The following is a 6,000-nucleotide window of genomic DNA, read 5'->3' on the forward strand; positions in this document are numbered from 1 at the left end:
GGGAAAAGGGCTTGCAGCTGTTGTGCAATCACCATGCTCCTAGCAGAAGGGTCCAGGGGGGTCAGCACTCAGAACTCACAAGATGGCAAAGCTCAGAGCCCCGTTACATGGAATCAGAATGTGATCAGCTCACACTCAGGGGGAGCAACACCCCTCCCTTGGTCTCTATGCCAGAGCTCCTATCAAATCAGTGTCCTTCCTGCAAGAGTCGGCTGCTGAGAGGGTTGCAATGGGTTAAATGAAGGCAGAGGAAGATTGTTCCTCATGGGGTTTTTTGTGTGTCTCTGTGATCCTGCTGGAGGAAGCATGATTTGAGTTTGTTTCAGTGGCTTGGGTTGGGCTCAGGTTGTGACCCTGAGTACAGGGATTCCTGCACTTTCTGCTCCCAGCCCCTCAGGGAATGGACAATGGAGCAGTTTCAGAAAGTGGATAGAAAGTAGCCTAAGAAAGTGTAGCATAAGAGAGAAGAAAAATAACATCAGCTCCCTGGTGGTCTAGTGGTTAGGATTTGGCACTTTCACTGCTAAGGCCTGGGTTCAATTCCCAGTCAGGGAAAAGTGACTTTAAACCAGAAATGCTTCAGTTATTCTTCACTTGCAATGTAAACAAATCCATGGTATTTTCCTGTTTCCCCCATCTTCCCACTGTCTCCATGGCAGGGCTGACTTCAGGCACCACAGCAGCAAGCAGGTGCCTGGGGTGACCAACGGAAAGGGGAGGCTTCAGCAGCAGTTTGGCCCTCTTGGAGGGAAGGACTTGGTGCTGATTGCAGCTTTTTTTTCCCCCCTCTGCTTGGGGCGGCAAAAGCGCTGGATCTGGCCCTGCTCCATGGAAGACAATTTGTTAAATCCCAGATGAGTGCAGTTCTATCAGTTCTCAGCCTGAGTCCTTAGGTCTTAATCCTGAGGATATTGTCCCACCATGGGGCCATTTCCCGCCTCTCTTTCCTAGGGAAGCACAATTTTCCTTGCACAGACACAGGAACAGCAAGATCTTTCTCTGTCCCTTGTGCAAAGCAGGGGGCCAAATTCCATGGAAACAATGGACAAGCAGGGGGCCCTGGGCACATCCAGCCCTGGCCGTGAGATGTTCCCTCCCCTCTTTCTTTATGCCCCTGTTGTTATTTCATGGATTGTCTGGGATGGGGGAAAAGCTGAGTTCACTCCAGGTGGAGGGGAAAAAGGACCCTGAAAATCTCAGGACCCAACCCCTGCTACCAGGATCACCGAGGTGCTGGGGATTTGAGTAGGAAAGGGACTGTGTGAATTGTCAAGGTGGGGAATGAATAACAATCTACCACAAGATCCACCTCATTAACCACTGACACAGGCTAATCCTGCTGTCGATAGAAGGGAAACTGGGAATGATTCTTTGCTGTTCAGCCATGAAAACAGTGACCCAATTGCACCGCAGTGAATGTGCTGGGGAAAGCTGGACTTCACAGGCAGGTGGAAACACCTGGAGCTCCCCACCCCACTTCTGCCGCCAGGGTGAGGTGTTGAGCTGCTCACAGCGTCCCCCACCATGACCTTGCAGCAGGGGGTGGCAGCACCCCCCCACCCAATGCAGGGGAGAGGGCTGAGCATATCTCTGCACCCTGAGTCCAGGGCACAAACTCTCTCTGCCCCACACATAGAATCTGGCCCTGCTGCAAAGTGACCCCTATGAACAATTAACCTCCAGGAGAGCAGGATTGGCCCTCAGAGAGGGGAATGGGCTTCTCGTGAGGCTTATAGGTCACTGGATGCAGTGGAAACAGGAGGGCTCTGAGTGTAACCCATAGCCCACCTAAACCATCTGGGGATGTAGCTCAGTGGTAGAGCACATGCTTTGCATGTATGAGGCCCTGGGTTCAATCCCTAGCATCTCCAAGTTCATTTTTTCACCCTGGTGTTTTGCTCATGCCCAGAGGAGATGTGGCCCAGCAGTCTCCCTGCACCAGTTTCAATCCTGCTCACTAAGGGGCAAGTGCCAATTGCATGGAAGGTCTGGGGGGTGGTTTCTGCTCCTAAGTCACCTTGGTACATGTAAGACTCCCACCCGCTGTGCTGCTTGGGACAAGGGTAGATGAGAAGGGTGAATCCTCCCGCGCTGGAGGGAAAGGTCCCATCTGCACAGACTGAGAGGCAAGGAAACACAGGGGCAGTCAGTGCTCAGGGAGGAGGGAGGTCAGTGATTTACACCCACCAGGGGACACTGTCTTTTTGAGGCAAGTGCAGTTTGCTTGGGATGATGCTGATGATGGATAGAGAAAAGGCTGGAGTCAATGACAGACGAGACCACAGAAGGGGAAGGGGAATGGCAGCCCCACAGAAGGTCCTGGGTGCTCAGATGCCCCAGTTATTGCACCCTGGCCTGTCACAGAGAGAGAAAAGACACCGAGGGACCCAGCCCCCCTACAGTGATCCCATGTACAAGAACCTGGCTGGGAGTGGGGTGAAAGTTCCCTCTGGGCAAAGGGGAGCTGAAATCCCTCAGTGTCCTGGAGTTTAAGCAATGGAAGCTTCAAACCCTGCACGGGTGTGGGCTGAGGTGCATCAGCAGAAGGTTGGGCTGGACAGGGGCGGCAGGTTTGTACAATTTTTGGTGGTGCCCAGAATGGGACCAAGTCCTGCCCCCCCCCCACCTGCCTAAGGCTCTGGGAGGGAGTTTGGATGTGGGAGGGAGAGGGGCTGGGCTCTGGGAGAGTTTGGGTGCAGGGTCTGGACTCAGTCAGGGGGCTGTGCTGCAGGAGGGTGTGCAGGGGGCAAGCTCTTGGAGGGAGTTTGGGTGCAGGTGTGGGGTCTGGGTTGGGGTTGGGGGTGCAGGAGAGGGTGAGGGGTGCAGCATTTACCTTGGGCATCTCCCAAAAGCAACCTGCACCCTCCTCTGGCAGCAGCCCCTAAGCGGGAGGGCCAGGGGAGTCTCTGTGTATGGCTGCCTGCAGACTTCACCCTTGCAGCTCCTATTGCCACAGTTGGCAGAGTTGGCACTCAGGGCGGGGCAGCGCACGGAGACCTCCCCCACACCAGGGACGTGCCAGCCGTTTCCGGGAGTGGTGTGCCACATGGAGTGAGGGCGGGCAGGAAACTGCCTTAGTCCCCTTGTGCTGCTGGCGGTGGTGGCGGGGGTCCCCGGGCCCTTTTAAATTGCCCAAGGGTGGCAGGCAGCACTGAGGGGGACACTCCCAAGGGCCTAACGTTGCTTTGCACAATGATAAATCTTGGAACAGGACAGAAATGAAATGGCAGCAGAACCTAAGGAATTAAAAGCCTCCGGATTCTTGTGTGTGCACTGACTCCAAACAGAAACTGTAATTTGACTTGCTTTGTGTCTGCGGCTGGTAAAATATCAAGGCAAAATCATTCCAGTGATTGTGACCTTGGGATTGAGGAGGCTTTGGTGTTATTAAAATGTAACTAGCATGTTACACTTGTGTTTTTAAAGGTGGCTTCCCCAAGCAATCCCAAGTTGTTCTTCCCACAGCTGGCTGATGAGGGGCAGCAGGGGATCTCCCCAATCTGGGGGAATCTCTCTGGGCCCCACTGTTAGTTCTCCATCCTTTCTCCCCCTAACCATGCCCACCCCTCCTCCCCATTATCAATGTTTTGGAGCAACCCCTCCCTCCCTTTATGGGATACCGACTCTGTGACAGAGACTGACTGGGGCTCCTCTCTGCACGGCCCCAGTGGGGAAGGAAAGAGACTGGAGGGAGGGGGAGAAGACGAGCAGAAGGAGTCAAATGGGGCTAAACCAAAACAGAGATTTTCTTTCTGTCAAAATGTCCTGGAGTCTCATGGCTGAAAAGCCGCATCTTGAGTTAGGTTTGATGCATCAGCCTTTCAATTACCAGGCAAAGGTGTGAATCACAGAGACTGATAACTGCCTGCTTCCCAGCTTTGCCTAAGGCTTTGGCTACACTTGCACTTCAAAGCGCAGCGCTTTGAAGCGCTAAGTGTAGTCAAAGCGCCAGCGCTGGGAGAGAGCTCTCCCAGCGCTGTCCGTACTCCACCTCCCTGTGGGGAATAACATACCGCACTGGGAGCCGCGCTCCCAGCGCTGGGGCTTTGACCACACTGGCGCTTTGCAGTGCCGCAATTTGCAGCGCTGGAGAGGGTGTGTTTTCACACTCTGCTGCAGCGCTGCAAATTTGCAAGTGTAGCCAAGGCCTGAGAAGCACCTGCACTGGTGCAACTGGTTAGCGCAGAGGGGGCTACTGCTGGGATTATGAATTCAAGCCTTATTTGGAGCACTGGTTTTTATTACCTGTGTAGTTTCCCCAACTTGCTTTGCTTAATTTGCATGGAAAGTGCCCTACTAGGAAAAGGAGAGTAAGTTCTAAAATGTGGAAGTAGGTGCATAGCTTGGAAACATCCCCCCTGTGCTGCCTTTAGTTCCAGTAGATTGTTCACTGGCAGCATGAATTGATTTCTTTGCTGCTGTGAAAGCTGCCACGAAAAGTCTCTGGTCACCAGAGCTCCCTGCTTCTTCCAGCAGATCTCTGGCTCCTTCCCTGCCCCAGTCACTGCTGTAGGAGGGTCCTATATACACTGAGCCTAAAACTTTTCCAAGCCTTCTTAGTGCAGTTGGCAGCGTGTCAGTTTCATAATCTGAAGGTCCTGAGTTCAAGCCTCAGAGAAGCAATGGCTTTTGCTCCCTGCTTCAGATTTTCTACAGGAAATCAGAGAAAAGTAACTAGAGGAGAGTGGTTTCTAGACACCCTCCCACCCATCTCTCACTTTCTAGGGCATTTTCTTTTCCTTCTCTGTGGAGCTTGTATTTTTCACAGAGCAAAATAAAACAAAAACATGCAAGTCCAAGCCTAATACAGTATGAAACTCAATACAGATCAAATCTCACCCTCAGAGATCTTTCAATAAGCTTCTTTTGCAGACTAGACTTATTTTATGTCTGGGCCCAATCTTTTCACCTCGTATAGTCTGTGTTCCAGCTCAGGTGGTAGCTAGGGGATGTCTCATGACTGCAGCCATGTTTGTTCAGTTCCACCCCCTTATACAGCTTTGGTACAAGGCAGGAATTCTTTGTCTCTCTCTTGGGGAAGAACCCCAGGTTTAATATGGATTCCTGTACCAGGTGACATGGTCACATGTCCTGTGAGACCCCCCAAGCCTTCATTCTTCCTGGCCTGACTCACAGATGGTGCAGGACAGAGCCATCTCCAGTCAATTGTCCTGGTTAATAGGAGTCATCAAGAGTCCAAACCACTATTAATGGCCCACACTTTGCATCATTACAACAGGACCTCAGAGTTATAGTTCATATTTCTAGTTTCAGATACAAGAATGATCGGTTCATACAAATAGGATGAACACACACAGTAGATTATAAGCTTTGTAATGATACCTTACAAGAGACCTTCTGCTTGAAGCATAGTCCAGTCACTTTATATTCACACTCATTAGCATATTTTCATAAAATCCTATGGAGTGCAACGTCACAGCTGGGAATGGGTTTTACTGCAGCACCTGGCAGCAGTTGAGTTTCATGTTCAGGCTGTGGTATGAGTTCCTCCAGGTTTCTTGTAAGCACACAGGGACCTTCGCGGGTGCTCTCGATACAGGAATGGCCCCGACACGATAAAGTGATGGGAATTGGATTTTCCTTTTTTATTTCTGTATTTCCAATGACATTTCTGCTTGTGATTTCGTTTTGCTTTGTATAACTGTGTTTTCTCCTGGATTTGATATTTAATTGAAAAAAGAATAAGGCCTCAGGGCGCCGGATGGAGGAGCAGGCTGGGGCTAGGACTGCTAAGAGAGCGAGAATAGCAGGTTTTCTGTATTGTTTCCTGCCCTCATTTTCATGAGTAGTTTCTCTTCTGCATGAAATTTGCTTCATTTATGTGTAAGCATGGCTAGCTCAGTTGGCAGAGCATCAGACTTTTAATCTGAGGGTCCAGGGTTCAACTCCCTGGTCAGGTAAAAAGGGAACAGTTCCCCACAAAAGGAAAGAAGGCATCTCTCCAAGATGTTATTTGACATCACCTTTTTCCCCAGGACT

General features: G+C 51.1%; 3 non-coding genes across 3 annotated transcripts; all 3 read left to right on the forward strand.

The window, feature by feature from the left end:
* The first annotated feature begins 483 nt into the window (after positions 1-483).
* TRNAE-UUC lies at positions 484-555 on the forward strand. Its single transcript has one exon. It is a non-coding gene; the product is annotated as a tRNA-Glu (tRNA).
* A 1,244-nt stretch (positions 556-1,799) lies between these two features.
* Positions 1,800-1,871, forward strand: TRNAA-UGC. Its single transcript has one exon. It is a non-coding gene; the product is annotated as a tRNA-Ala (tRNA).
* Positions 1,872-4,550: 2,679 nt separating this feature from the next.
* Positions 4,551-4,628, forward strand: TRNAM-CAU. The gene has a single exon. It is a non-coding gene; the product is annotated as a tRNA-Met (tRNA).
* Positions 4,629-6,000: the final 1,372 nt, after the last annotated feature.

The sequence above is a fragment of the Mauremys mutica genome, chromosome 23, assembly GCF_020497125.1.
Source record: "Mauremys mutica isolate MM-2020 ecotype Southern chromosome 23, ASM2049712v1, whole genome shotgun sequence".
Lineage (NCBI taxonomy): Eukaryota > Metazoa > Chordata > Testudines > Geoemydidae > Mauremys > Mauremys mutica.